At 35.7% G+C, this 16,239-nt stretch overlaps 1 long non-coding RNA gene across 1 annotated transcript in view; it reads left to right on the top strand.

Annotated features, from left to right (window-relative positions):
- The first annotated feature begins 13,868 nt into the window (after positions 1-13,868).
- The window catches only part of LOC148755725 (uncharacterized), a 28,615-nt gene continuing 26,244 nt past the window's right edge, over positions 13,869-16,239 (top strand). Inside the window, exon 1 of the long non-coding RNA XR_016018478.1 lies at positions 13,869-14,276. This is a non-coding gene — a long non-coding RNA (uncharacterized LOC148755725). The remainder of the gene's footprint in view (positions 14,277-16,239) is intronic.

Here is a 16,239-nt window from a genome sequence, read left to right as displayed (position 1 = left end):
GCCTGTGCCTGTCCCAGGGCCACGTGGTAGGAGCTACAAAGTGATATGCAGTTGATTCCCAACTCTGATGGTCTTGGAGTTGCCTGGGAGAGTCTAGGCCATGAACTGAGACCAGCTGCCACTAGTGCAAGTCTTAGGGCTGCTTAGCAAGAGGTACTGGGCATGCTGAGACCAGCTGCTGCTTCTTTGGGGTTTGTGGACCTTTGAGGGATTTGTACAATTTTATATGCTTATGAGCATTAGGCAACAAAGAGGAGTGTTTGATGTTGCAAGACAGGAACAGGGAAGTAATCAGTAGAGTCTCTGAGAGAGAGGTAGTGAGATTGATGGGATCTAAAACAGAGATGGATGCATTGGTCTTTTAGAATACATGGGTCCCTGATTCTATGGGAGCAAAAGAGGGAGTGTGATGGGTTTGGATACTGTTAGGTGTGTAGGCTGGTGGCAGGAACTTGAGTGGGTTTCCAGCTGATGGATTTCATTATCTCTGCAGGATGGGAATTGAAGTCATCTACTATGAGGGAGGGGAAGAGTGGTATGTTAGAGGTTTAAAGAGAATTCAGAAGATTTAGAACAGCTTTGTGGAAAAGACAGAAAGCTGACTAGGGAAACATATGAAGTTTGTTGAGCAATTCTTATTTTTTAGATAGGGAAACTGAAACATAGGGAGGTTATACAAGTTGGTCAATATCTCTCAAATACAGAGAACAATAATTGGGCCTTGAATCTTTCTGATTCTACAGCCACAGTTCTTAACACTACCAATCAATTGGACCACCCACTAGCACCTTATCTATTCTCCTTTTGACACTTTGAACCCCATCTTTTATCATATTTATTTATACAAACTTTGTTTCTCTTAGTAATTTCTAGGGTGCAGGATCCATCCTCTAATTCATCTTTGTATTCCTACAGTGCCTAGCACCATTTCATGCTTACAGAGGAGGCTCAGTAAATATTTGTTGAGTGAGTGGATGGCTGAATAAAGAAAGGGAAGATGTATGAGGCACAGGAAAAACCCTTTCTCATACTTGGGTTAACCTTCCTTATTCTTATGCATGATTGGCTCCATTTCTATTTCACATTTCTGGCTTAGACATAACGGGAACCTCTCCCTATTATAATGACGGTTTGGAGAGGCATAATTTAAAATCAAGTGAAGCAATGCAGTGTAAAAAGAAGGGCTGTTATTTTTTAGACATTTTTTTCTTTTAAAAAATTATTATTATTATTCTGAGTACAGCCATGGCTTAAAAACTGACACTTGGAAGGTTCACTTTTTCCCAATATAACTGACATCACAGAATTATACCCTTATCTTTCATTCTCAAGGATATAAACAAACATTGGGATTGGCCAAAGCCCTGACCTTGTGAGTGACTAAGGCCCCTTGGAGTTAAATTCTAAGATTTTCCTCCTGGGACTCAAATTCTATTATTTTGTGCTATATTTACCAATGATGTTACACTTTATCTTTATCTTAGCAAATATTTAATTTGTTGAGAGAAAACATGTCATGAATGTGTTACTCATAAGTTTCCATATTTCCCAAAGATCCTGGCAAGTGGCTGAGATGGAACTTCTGGAGTCCTATTGACAAAACTGAAATGAAGCCAAGTACCAAACTCTAGTGAATTTAAAGGTGGATGATATGGGTATTGTACAGAAGTGAACAGAAATATGCTACATGATTTGATATGGACAGTTGATCAGTTATCAGCCCTTCCTTTGCAAAATTCTGCTTAGCTTTGCAATTAACTGGTTTAAGAAATAAGCATCTAGAAATCAAGAAAACGTATCTTCTCCACTGAAAATTTGGGGAACTTATCTCCTTTTTCCAGTTTCATTCTCTGTTTAGTTAGACATACAGCTGTCAGTGGATAAATCTAAGGATTGACAGAAACTTTGCAAAATCTAACTTTCGTGCTAATGTCTAAGCTTCTGAACTGAAACGCCTTTGAGAGAATAAAATACCTCTTGACACTGATGCTTTTGATATTACTAAAACACATAGTATTTTAGAAAACTGAACTAGGCTGTTTAATTAGAGAAGTTTTTATTGATAAGCACCCTTAAAAACTTATTTGTATTCCAAGCTGAAATCTGACAATAAAAGCAATTCCTTTGATTTCCCAAGTGACCTCATAAAAGGGTTTGGGCTAACTTGCTCTAATTCCAAAATCTGAAAAAAAAAAATAAATTTTATCCAGATGTTCGGCTTGGAGATTCGTGTTGCATTACAAACAAAACGGGATGTTTGTTTTTGGAAAATCTTACTACTGTATATAATTTAAAGTAAAGGTTACAGGCTTTTCTTCATTCTTGTCACAGCTTCTTGTTTTTAGCCTCTGAATGCCACTTTCCCCCTTCTGAGTCTCCAGCATTTCTATGTTTGTCGACAATGTACATGATTAAAATGATATTTTCATATTTCAATGTAGTTGGAGCTCCTTAAAGCACAGGGTTGTAAGTGCAAAAAAAGATATGCAGTTCCCTAATGGCTTATTACCATCACATTTGCAATTCAGATCAGCTCTAAATTGACTGAAATTTTTAAACACATAGCAGGCAGTTTAAACTAATGATTGTCTGGAGGTTCACATCTGACATGAACTAAGCTTCTGTTCAAAACAAATTGCAAATAATTCCTCCCTTAGAGTCAAAATGTCACTTTTAAAACTCCATGTTATTGCTAGATTTTTGTCAGTTACATACAGGAAGAAAAAAATCTGCTTTGTAGTGAGTGTTCTACCTTTGAAAGGACTGAGTGACACCATCTTCCTTTTAAAAAAATATAATAACACAACAACACCTAAGTATATATATGGTTCTCCATCAGTTTCACCAGGAATCACCCCCCTCCTTCCCCTTCAAAAATCCTAATTGTAAAGTAAAACACCCTTGGGGCAGTGGAAGCCCAAGTTGCTTAGCAACCCGCAGCAGGTAGCTGGGATGCAGCTGCAGCTGTCCTGATTCTTTCCTAAGAACCTTCTTATTACTGTTTGTGTTAATCTTTAACCAGGCTTTTAAAACACAGTCTTTCTCTGGGGTCTCTTGTTAGATTGCAGGGGCCTACTCAAATGTTTTCCCAGAAGTAATGGTCTTAAGGGTGGCTATTGAATGTTTGGAGAGTGATAAGCACTGAAAGGGATTAGAATTGCATGTTCCAACTAACCTTATTTTACATTCTTGAAAAATATCGTGAAAATTGTACCCTAATAGGAACAATGGTTGGTGTTGACACACAGCTATAACCCTGCTTTTACTCCCAGCTTGTAAATATGGTGAGGCCACCTCACTATAATTGTTGCTTTTAAAAGGCCCACATTCTCCTACAAAGACCACTTAAGGAATTCATTTAGAATTTGTAGATAGATTTAGCCTGATTCTGAAGTCTCGGTTTAATTATAGGAGAGCTAGGTATGGATGGATAGATATAAAAATAACTTTAATAGGGGATTGAAAAATCTCCTTCTTTAAAGAAGTGTTTCTGCCTCTATTGGGAGGTTCCTGACAATCCAGAAACTCTGTGTTTGGACTTGAATTTGGCCAATCCTTTGAAGATAAAACTGACAAGAGAGCCACATTTACGTTTAATAGTGTAGAGATTTTTACTTTTTATTTCCTCTGTTGTGAGATTTGGCTAAATGTCAGAGACTGCCCACAATTATTAACCAGTGAAGGTAAGCTCATAAAACATTTTAAAATAAAGTGATTTCTACATTCCCATTACACAATACAAGGCAAAGTGAAGACGACACAGTTTCCCTGAGGTCTTTTCATTCCCTTTCTCTCAGTAGATTTAAAAACAAAAACAAAAACCATCACAGATGATTCACTCCCAGGACCTTCATTCTGTGTCATTTAAAAGGAATTCAGGCCTTTTCCCATCATAACATTTGGTTACAGACCTGATCCTATTATGCAACATAATATGTGCTTAATAATACAGATTAACTGGCTTGGAAATTGGAGAAAGGTCACAGCATATAAAGGAGATAACGTTTTCATATTTCTGGACCTTATCAAAATTAATTTATATACATAGAATCTTCAAATTTTGGATTAAAAACATATACACATAAAATACATTTTTCTCCATATTTGTGAATTTTATAGATATTCTTTTTGTTTGAGGTTATTTTTTAAATATTTTGATCTTAACTGAAAAAATAAAAAAGTATGGCTTCCTCTAAAAGGTTGATAGGTGATAGTGCCTTCTAGCTACTGGATTCATATAAACTAGTTCGTTTCTATTCCTCTGATCCTACCAAACATCAAACTCAAGGAATGTACATTATATTTTTGATGGGGAGACAGAGAGCTTGTTATCCAATTTTTAGAACACCATATTTGGATGCGTTGATATTCTGATGATATCAGGTGAATCTCTCCCATTGTAATGTGGCACTTGGGCTTCCACAATACTGGTTTTGCATTTAGAAGACTAGCTAATTTTTCTTTCCAAGAAACATTGGCCATACTATCTAAAATGATAAACTCTCTGTATAATTTTCATTTGTCTCCTATTTAATCTCCAACCTCTACCTTTTGTCTTTCTTTAGTGCTGAATTATTTTGTTATATGAATGATTGCCCAAGTGGGTCAATTTAATTCTGAATATCATTGGTATTGACTACGATTTTGCTAATGAAAATACCTTTGTGAAGTCTTCAAGGCAACTTAAAAAACAAGGTCCTTGATGAACCTAGAAAAAAATTCAGAGAAAAGAACGTATGGATAATCATGTTGATAGATTTCATCCTATCAGTCAAGTTTGCCAGATAATAATTTATCAAATGCTGGTAGAGGACAATACCAGCTTAGAAAAGGGCAATTTGAAACAATGTGCATGTGCCTGGATTGTAGAGGCTTCTTCATGGGGTTGGATTTGGCTTTTGTCTCTGTAGGCTCCACACCTATGATTAGCAGGCATGATGTTCTCGTTATCTCCAGGCAATTATCTGTGTCTACCTAGGGCACACAGTTTTGTGGACTTCACACCCCTGTCCCATTAGGCGCCGAAACTGTGGCCTCAGAGCCATCAATCCACATTGATGGCTCTGAGGCCATTATGCCAGAACAGAATTACAACCCCAGGCCTGAGGGATTTATCATTTTGGGGTAACTCACTGTGGGCTCTCTGGCTTCTATGGTGGTTCATTATTTGGGTATGAACAAACACTTTGAATGTTTCTGGCAATCTCTATTTTTTTTTTTTTTGACTCCTGAATCTAGGTATGAATAAAACAACATATATTTTATTTTTCATTACTATATACATTAAATGGAAAAGATCTGTAGATTTGTTTAGTTCAGGGATTTTCAACCTTGGCACTATTGGTATTTTGAGTATGATTGTCATTTTGGACCCAATAAGTCTTTGTGGTGGGGGCTGTCCGTGCATTGCAAGATATTTAGCAGCATTCCTGGCCTCCATCAACTGGATACCAGGAGCAGCTCCCCATAGTTGTGATATGTTTCCAGACATGCCAAATGTCCCCTGGAGAGCAAAAGTACCACCAGTTGAGAACTACTGGTTTAGTCCCTTACCTGAAACTGTGGTGGAGGCCAGCACATCAGCATTACCTGTAAGTTTGTTGGACATGCAGGATCGCAAGACCCACCCCAAGTAATATGTTTTAACAAGATCCCCAGGTGACTTCGTCTGAACATTAATGTGTGGAAGTGCAGGTTTTTTTCTATCATTTTGAACAGAAGTCTGGCTAATAGCAAAATTTCAAGGTTTGAAATCCAATAGTATCAGAATCCTCACTCGGCAACTTGATGTGTATATTGGCCAACATATTTAAAGCCAGGTTAATAAAAATATTTAAGAAAAAGAAAAGGGAACTAATCTTTCTTTCTCTAATTAGCATAATAGTTTAGATTTTTGGCCCACTTTGTACCAGGTGAATACAAATTAGTGATACTTTGGAAATATTTCTGTATTTTCCAACCTAATCCAGAACTAACTCTAACAATAATAAACACAATAATTTCTCAGGTATTTATTAGGTATTAAATGCTCTATTAAGTACTTTAATCCTCACAATAACTGTGAGGTATTAACCTCATTTGACAGATGAAGAATTTAAGACTCAGAGAAATTAAGTCCTTTTTCCTGATCACACATTTCTACAAAGTGAGAGACCCAGCACCCACACCCATGTGCTTTCCATCATACTATTCTAACTTTCTTTCTAAGCAGAGGAAAAACAATAATGAACATTTTCTCCAAGCCAATTATACCTAAACAATATCCACACTGATTATCAGTCCCAGAAATGAGCAGGGGGAAAGAATCACTATTTTTTCTTTAAATCCCTCTTTTGTTCTATCTTCCTAGGCAGTGGTCTCATTATATCTTGAGAATGTCTGACTGCAGCCAACAGCTTGAGGTGAAGAATCAGGCTCACCCATTTCCATCCCTTTGCCTGGACAGAATTAGCGTCAGCAACAACAAAGCCACACAGTAAGAAGCATTCTTGAAAAGGATGGATTTGTCGCTCTTGTTTTTGAGATTTGCCCACTGATTGCTAGGAATATGTACTATGGGCTGATTAGCTAGCCCAAGGGTTTAATGAATAGACACAAACTGAGAAAGAAAACTAAATGTGGAATTTTTATGATTTAATCGGAAACTAATACCCCTGTGATTTTTTTTATTCTTCCTTCATTAGAGAAAACCTCTGCTTCAGCTTCTGATCCTTTCTTTGGCGGAACCTCTTCTACTTTATTACCAACCTATTTTTTTATTCAACCTATATTCCATTAGACGGTACTCCCAGCTTTCTTTTATCACCATGGTGACACCATGTTCTTATGCCTTTATTAAAAATTTATCTTAAATAGATCTTCTAGGAACTAGTCTTTTAGGCAATGACAGTTTTTCAGTTTCAAATCCACCATAATGTCCAGATACTGGGAATTTGTGTGCAAATATTATTCCACTATTACTATAAAGGGAAATAAAGCAAAATGTTTAAAATTAGATAGCTGCTATTCCTGCTAGCTGCTTATGCATGGAAAAAGACATTTTATATGCATTCCATTCTTATTTTGCAAGTGCACTTGGCATCCAATTTTTTTAAAAGAAGAACTTTGTGTAATCTTGAATTAGTTTATATGATCATGTATTATTGGTAAAATTTAAACTTTTAAACTTAATGTTACCTTTTCAAGAATATAGCCTATAAAAAAATCAGAAATGCTAAGAAAAATTGATATGCATAAAATTGGCCTCACATTGTTTATAATAAAAAGCTTAAAAACTACATATATGTCCAACAATGGGGGGAAGAATTAAATAATAGTATAGTGATATGGTTAAATGATACATATTTCTTAAGAATGATATTATAAATCATTTTAGTGATGGCAAAAGGATTATAACATGTTAATTGATAAAGATACAAAATTTATATATGATATGACTTCTATCTTTATAGCTATGTCTATAGCTTTTTAGTTAATTGAATATCTTTGGTTATATGTGTATCTATCAATTTATAAAATTTTAAAAAGCCAAATGTTAATAGTGACTATACTTGGTTGATTTATCTTTTTAAAGCTTTTCTCTGTTTTCTGCAGTTTCAATAGTGACCATAAAATGCTTTTGAAATCAGAAAGAAAAATATTAAATATAGAATTAATGTAATTTAATTCTACCTGGATTGTAGTCATATGATTAAGAGGTCCTTGTGATTTTGCATATTTTTATTTTATTTAAAGAGTCTATTGTTACAGGAACTACTCTTAACCTGCTACTTTTGTTAAAGAGGGTTTCAAAATAATTATTCCAGATGAAGGACAGAGACTATTGTCTTCACCACAGATAATGAAAAACGAGTTATAGGAGAAAGGAACAAAATCAAGGGACATTGTCCTAAGTGTGTATATATTAAATAGATAATTATCCAAGTAGTCAAATCTGGAGTCTGCAGATGGGTTTGACAAAAGAAAAGATTACAGGTATATTTTTCATTATAGTTAAACAAAAGTGTACTTAAATAAAGCAAAAATGTAAGAGGATTCTTTTATACAAGGATATGATTAATGGGTATTTTGGGGGGAAATACTCAAAGGATGGTGCTGGGATAGTAAGGAAAAGGCACAATATTGGGTCACAAGATCCCTGGGATTCTAGGTTTGGCTGCCATCACCAAGACTTGGATAAGTCATTTAATCTCTCTCGCCCTTGGTTTTTTCACTTAGCGTATAAACAGTTTGATTAGATGCTCTCTAAAATCCTTACAGTTGAAAGTTTGATTTATTCTGCTAGTTCATATGTTCTTGTAGCACACATCACATTATGGGAATTTACATTTCTGAAAGTTGGGTCAAGGTCCTGGATGATCCTCAGCAAGAACAACTGTCTGGGCATCTGCGGTGACGATAGGAATTCTTTGGTGGCCAGTCAGCTCTGTTATTCTCTCCAGCTAAACGACGCCAAGCAGTACGGAAAGAAAGCCCAAGCACACAAAGTCTTTTCTTCATTTCCACCAAACAGTGCTTTTTCACTTGGAACACTATTTCCACATGTGGAAGTATTTCATGTTTTGTAAAGTGCTAGTATAAATTTGTGATGAGAACCAGCAAATGGTGATAATAGCTGTTCAGTTTTATGATTACAAGTATCTGTGAAACACATACAACATGCATTTGGATATATGAGTGTATGTATTAAAAAGACATATAAGTATTGATAAGCATAGATACATGTATTAGATTTTAAAACACCTTTATTGAGGTATAATTGATATTCAACAAACTGTGCATATTTTAAGTATACAGTTTGCTAAATGTATATACGTAAGCCCTCCCCAAAAGCAAATCAACACTCAAAACGTCACTCCAAAGAGTTTCCTTGTTTCCCTTTGCAATTCCTCTGCAAACTCCTATGTGCTCAAAGTATTGATCAACATTCTTTTTTAGGGGGAGGAGGGAACTTTGGATATCCAGTTATCTCAGTAGCATTTGTTGAAAAACTGTCCTTTCTCCCCCTGGCAACCTTGTTAAAAATCAATTGCCTACGTGTGTGGGATTATTTCTGAAATAACTATTCTGTTTTCCTGGTATAGTTATCTTGGTGTATGCCAGTATCACATTGTCTTGATTGCCATAGTTTTATCATAAGTCTTGGAGTTAGATAGTATCAATCCTCCAAATTTGTTCTTTTCTTTTTTCCAAAGCTATTTTGGATATTTCAGGTCTTTTGAATTTTCATGTGAAATTTAGAATTTTGTCAATTTCTGTGAGAAGTCCTGTTGAGATGTTTATTTGGACTGCATTGAATCTCTCAATCAATGTGGAAAGAATTGATATCTTAATAATACTGAGTTTTATGATGTGTGAACACAGTGCAGCTCTCCATTTATATAAGTTTTTCTTAATTTCTCTCTACAAAGTTCCATATTTTTCCTTGTATAGGTCTTGCATATCTTTTGCCATATTTATACGTAAGTATTTTATATTTTTGATACTTGTATATGGTATTGCTTTTTTCAATTTCAATTTCTGATTCTTCGTTAGTCTAAAAATACAATTGACTTTTTTAGTATTGATCTGGGCTCTCAGAACCTTGTTAAAATGAATTTTTAGTTCTAGTAGATTTTGGGGGGTAGATTTTATAGGATTTTCTACATATGTGATCATGTCATTTGTGAATAACGACAGTTTGACTTCTTCCTTTCCAAGCTGAGTGACTGATTTATTTTTACTTGTCTTAATAGACTGGCTTAAAACTTTTAAAAAGATGAGTAGATATGGAGTGAACAGACATCATCCAGATTCTAGGTTAAATGCACTCAGGATTTCACCCCTTAGGATGGTGTGTTACCGTGTTTCCCTGAAAATAAGGCCTAACCGGTAAATAAGCCCTAGCATGATTTTTCAGGATGATATCCCCTAAACATAAGCCCTAATGCATATTTTGGAGCAAACCTTAATATAAGACCTGGTCTTATTTTCGGGGACACATGGTAGCTGTACATTTTTTGTAGCTGTCCATTATCATGTTGAATAAGTCTCCTTCTAGTGCTGCTTTTTTGATAGTTTTTTTGTTTTGTTTTGTGAAATCAGGAATAGATTTGGATTTTTCAAATGTTTTTTTCTGCATCGTGTGTGTGTGTGTGTGTGTGTGTGTGTGTGTGTGTGTTAATTAATATGGTGAATGACATTGATTGATTTTTAGTGTTAAACCAAACCAATATTCCCTGAACAAATATCACTTGGTTGTGATGCATCATATTAAAATATGTATTGTTGGATTTGATTTGTTAAAATGTTAAAAAAAATATTTTGTGTCTGTGTTCATACGGAGACTGGTCTGTAGATACCTTGTAATGTGTTTATCTGATTTTGGATTCAGAGTAATGTTATTATAGAATGAGTTAGGAAGTACTACCCTCTCTTCAAATTTCTAGAAGAATTTGTTTTATTTCTTCCTTCAGTGCTTGATTGGATTGATTAATGAAGCCATCTAGATATGGATTTCTCTTTGGGGGAAGATTTTAAACTAAAAATTCAATTTCTTAATAGCTACAGTGCTATACAGATTATCTATTTCCTCTGGAGTAAGCTTTAGTAGTTTATGTCTTCTAAGGAATTTGTTCCTTTCATCTAGTTGTCATTTTTATAGGCATAAAGTTTATAAAATTCCTTTATTAGCTGTTTCAGTTATCAATGTATTTCCCCTCCAAATCCATTCTTTTTTAACTTCTGTGTGATAATGGAGCTTTAAACATTTCTCCTTTGCCACAAGCATGATGATAAGCTTTGTCGATAGAAAGCACTGGAAGACATTGTACAGGAGGGATTTTTCTTCCCAGTTCCTAGTGAGAGTCAATGCTCTATGTGTCTTTTCACATTTTTGCAGTCAGAGCTTTTGAGCAAAGAACGCTGGCACCCACGTTAGAGGACGATTGGATAGAACTGTAAAGATAGAGACATCTGGAGAGATATGCAGATTTCTCTCCCCAGGCCCATTTGTTTATTTTTGTTTATGTTCCAGGGTGGTGCTATGGGAAATCCCCAGAGAGGATTTGTTTATACTCTGCAGCAAAGGTCTCTCTACAGGGGAGGATGGCAGGGGTGCCAGCAGCCCTATAAAAAGCTTGGTGATTCATGATTTTGGAGTTCCTCTCCTGTGGTGCAAAACTCATTTATAAGCACAGGGTACCTGGGTTCCATCGCCTCACATCGCATTTTCTTATGGAATAATATCTGCATGTGGAAATAGTGATGTGATGTGGAAAAAGAGCACATGATACTCCACCACATAACCCTGGGGGAGAACTGAGTCACGAGGAGTGGACACAAACTGCTCTGTATGTAAAAGGTCTGTTCCCTGAACAAGAGGTTTATACAGACATTGTGGAGGGCTATCTTGTCAGCTTATGGATCTGATAACATTTCTGAACTTTCACAGTGTCAGACTTACTAGTTCCAGTTTGCTGTAGTTTTGTGACTTCTTAGCACTGCTGCATGGCTGTTGGCAGTGCGCTGCCCCAGCAATGCATCCAGAGCCTGCAGTTCTGCTGTAAACTCACAACCATGGCCACTGTACTCATTGTGGCCTGCTAACATGGACACCAGATGTTCCAGGTGTTGTTGCTCTGTGCTGTTGGTAAACAGGCTCCCAACACTTTAATCTCCTCTGCACAATATCTCACCAGCCTTAATCCATTTGCACCCCATCGGGTTCTTTCCCACAATCCTTCTGCCATGGACGCTGCATGCCCCTTGCTGCACACCACCCCACCAAGCAGTGTGCTCCCGACACCTTGACTCCTTTTGTGATCTCATTCACCAGCATTGTTTCACCTGCAACAAGGAGAGGTTTTTCATTTACTTATTTAGTTTTTCCTGCTTGCCCAACACCTGTAGGCCAGCTCTGTCTTAGGCAATCCAGCAAAATTCTCTGCCATGTGGTAAGCTGCAAGACCAATTTTTCCAATAAGGTCTTAATTTAGCCTTGAGGATAGGACTCTTGTTTGTTTCTTCTTGAGTGCTTGCCGTCAAACTCATGGTTTTCTTTAGAGTTTTCTTTACATCTTTATCATTATCCTTCATTATTGTTAATTATTTTTTATAATTGATGCAGACTTTATTTATACAAGACTCTTAAATTAGTTGTATCATGCTGTGCATTCATACAGAACGTGGTGAACTTTCAGGGCTACAGGGAGAAGAGCTTACAAACTCAATAGTTAATGGTTTTTCATATCAAACCTTCTGTGATCAAATTACTGTGTGTCTTCCATACTCTGATTACATTCTGACTGATACTTATTTACAAAAATAAATTTGTAATCACTATGCAATAAACTGCACATAGTTAAAGTGTAAAATTTAATACACTTTGACATGTACCCACCCATAATAAATAAGATAATATATTCATCACCCCTTCAAACCTTTCTTCATGTCAAATGGTATTTTAGGGATCACATAAAGAGAAGTTGAGCTACAGCTATGTTTAGTATAGGTTCATTGGGATCAGTTTATGGGATTCATAGTCACTTTCAAGTATAAGTAAGTTACTGCTGGTCACCCTGGTTTAGGAATGGCTGCTGGAATTATTTCTACTGCCTACTGTTCTCACCAGCGTCTTGATAGGAAGGGTCAGGGCCATATAAACTTGTCCTGGGGCACTGAGCATGGACCTATGTGGCGAATGGAGGAAAACTAAGGCTTACAATATATACATATATAGATCCAGGGCCTTGTCTGTGGAAAATTGTTCTAAATTCTATACTCACATGTACAAAGGCTTGATAGAGGTTTTCCCCAGTCATCAACAAAACTTTTAATTAAATTGCTAATAATGCATCAAAAAGTTAAAGAATCATTTTTAAACTTTGACTAATGAAAAGAAAATAAATTTTGATTAACCATGCTGGAGGAGAGACTAAATTAGTTAGCTGGAATCTTTACAAAAGAGGCAATCAATAAGTTGAAATCAAAAAGGTAGGCAAAACTTGTAGATGTGCAGCTGTCAGGTTATTAATAAAAATGTTTATTTTCCTTAAGTTTATAATGTTTGTGGTATTTTTCAGCTTTTACATTTTGAAACCTGTGGCGCTTTATATTTTCATTCCAAATACATGTTTACTTTTATACCTAACTTTGTATCCGTAATTTTGTATTATTTTTCCTTAAAGTGGGACCCACAAAATGCATGAACTTTGAGTCTCACACAATCTGATTCTGCCCCTGCCGCCAAACATCATTGTACTTGAACATGACACAGTGAATGGTATTGTTTATAAATCAAAGATTATGTAGGGATTCTGAAAATACTGATGATGATGATGGTGATGACAGTGATAGATTGTGATGGTTGTGATGATTAATTCCTGTTTCTTTTATTCCTACAGAACAAGCTATATCCATTAACTTCTTTGTAGAATTTTCTGACATATCAAAGATTTCTTCTTTGTATTTTCTCAAAATTGTACTTACAGCAATTTGAACTTCATCTTGATCTATTCTCACTACACAATGAGAAATTCTGGTCAATATTTGCCATATGTTTCTTTATGTGGTCAATGTCTACAAGGACTCTATTTTTTCAACCAAAACTCAGAGTACACAGCTTTTTTCTAGTTTATACATTAATGGTATTATACAATATGGTATTTAAAACCTTACACAAATATCTGGTTAATTTGTATTTACTTATACTTAACTGCTTTTATTATAAAAAGTACAAGAAAATTGAGTGCCTATTTTTAGTACCTATTTCATGTACATATAAAAGTACATGAAAATTGTACTGGGAAATTGAGGACAATGTTATTTAGAGTATGCTTTATTTAATCTTCAATAATTATATCTTCAGGTATGTTTTTCTTTTAAAAGTTAGCATTGAAATTGGTGACTTCAGCATATTTTAGGTTCAAGATAAAGGTTAGAAATTCTCTTGTGTAATAAGCCTTCAGAATTATTCAACACAGAGTAAAATCATAACTATACTTTTGTTGTATTTCATTTATTTGTATGGCAAAAGTATTTTTCTGATACCTCTAGTTTCCTTTTGTTCTTCATGTGTATCTTCATAGTTTGAATAGAATGCTTTCCTTCTTTTCTCTCTTTATTTGTCATTTTTAAAACAGATTGTTCAATCCCAAGACATACAGCTCTTTGATAATGGCTAGAAAAAAGGGTTAAAAGAATGGTTTAGAACTAATTCAAGACAGAACAATTTGATTCCTGCTTGGAGAAGGACACAGGAGCTGAATAGATGGGCTGTGGAGCCTGGGGAGGAAATTGTGAGTACTTGCTCTGATTGAGTATCATTATCCTCCTGTTGTCTAGGAAGATGATTGTTATAATTAGCGACAAATGTCATGGGCAACTATAATTTACCTTTTCTTGTAACAACTGATAGTTTACCTTTTTCAATGCCTCTTCTACCTACCAATCATGTGGTTCTCCCCACTCCTCCATAATAATCAAATATACGGTAAAATATATTTGTCTTATAGTGCTATATATCAATGATACTTACAACAATAACATGACTATTAATTCTTAAAAAAGCATTAAATGGCCACTTACCCAAATTTTAGACTCTTTTTTTTTCTGAAAGCTAATTGGGATGACAATTGTTAGAAAAGTTAGATTTCAGGTGTACAATTCTGTAATACATTATCTCTATCTCACATTGTGTGTTCACCACCCAGAGTCAGTTCTTTTTCTATCACCATATTAGACCCTGTTTACGCTCATGTACACTCCCCTCCCCCCTTACCTTCTGGTAACCACTAGACTATTGTCTGTGTCTATGAGTTTTTTGTTTCTTAATTTGTTTGTCTTGTTCTTTTGTTGTTTTCAGTTTTATATACCACGTTTCAGTGAAATCATATGGTTCTCTACTTTTTCTGTCTGACTTATTTCGCTTAGCATTATAATCTTAAGATCCATCGATGTTGTCACAAATGGCAGTATTTCATCTTTTCTTATGGCAGAATAGAATTCCATTGTGTATATACACCACAACTTCTTTGCCCATTCATCTATTGAAGGACACTTTAGTTGTTTCCATGTCTTGGTCACTGTAAATAAAGCTGCAGTGAACATTGGAGCATACTTGTCTTCATGGATAAATGTTTTTAGATTTTTTTGGTAGATACCCAGGAGAGGAATTTCTGGGTCATATGGTAATTCTATTTTTAATTTTTTGAGGAAAGTCCACACTGCCTTCCATAGCAGCTGTACCAATCTACATTCCCACCAACAGTATATGAGGGTTCCTTTTTCTCCACAGCCTCTCCAACACTTGTTACTATTTGTCTTGTTGATGATAGTCATTCTATAGACTCTTTTAAAATTAAAGTTCCTTCAAGGAGAAATTAGAAACCATAGGGTTCTATAATACAAGGTGTGACCAACCAATATGGTGAATGTTGAAATTTAAAAAAAATTATTACAGTGAAAGACACATTTCCATTAACCCCCCTCAAAATACTCTCCCTTTCTTTGAACTCATTTATCCCATCATCCTTGCCACTTTCTGAAGCAGTTCTGAAAGTCCTCTTTTGTGAGTGTCTAGTTGCGCTATCGTGGCTGCCTCAATGTCTTGAATCATTTTGACTTTGGGGAAGAGCCAGAAGTTGCATGGTGTCAGATCCGAGGAATAAGGTGCATGAGGACACACAATAATGTTTCTATTTGACAGAAATTTCTGTACCAGAAGCCAAGTGTGACACGGAGCATTGTCATGATGAAAGATGATTTATGGCACACTCTAAAAAGACACATTCTCTTAACCATAGCTCATACCCGACTGATTCTACTGAGCAAGTTGAAACTTGTGACACTCTGTTACTGAGGTTGAAGGCACCTCTTCCATATTGAAGATCCCTGCCTTTCCATGGTATGGCACTCGGCAGCAGAATTCACCATATTGTGATCACAATGGAAAGGCTTCGTGTCACACATAGCTTCTTGTACGTCAATTTCTGTGAAATAAAAACAGTACGTTGTGTTCTCATCCACTTTATTCACAGGATCTGGTACCATGTGACTTCTGGCTCTTCCCCAAAGTAAAAAAAAAAAAAAAAAATGACCATGAAAGGTAAGTGGTTTGAATCGATTCAAGACACTGAGGCAGTCATTACAGTGCAGCTAAAGATACTCACGACAGAGGACTTCCAGAACTGCTTCAGAAAGTGGCAAGAATGATGGGATAGTTGTATTCAAAGTGAGAGGATGTATTTTGAGGGGGATTAA

This window comes from Rhinolophus sinicus, chromosome 14 (genome assembly GCF_057876585.1).
Source record: "Rhinolophus sinicus isolate RSI-liver-muscle chromosome 14, RSI-T2T, whole genome shotgun sequence".
NCBI classification, from domain to species: domain Eukaryota; kingdom Metazoa; phylum Chordata; class Mammalia; order Chiroptera; family Rhinolophidae; genus Rhinolophus; species Rhinolophus sinicus.
The sequence above is the reverse complement of the archived record's forward strand: the minus strand, read 5'-3'. Positions and strand labels throughout refer to the sequence as shown.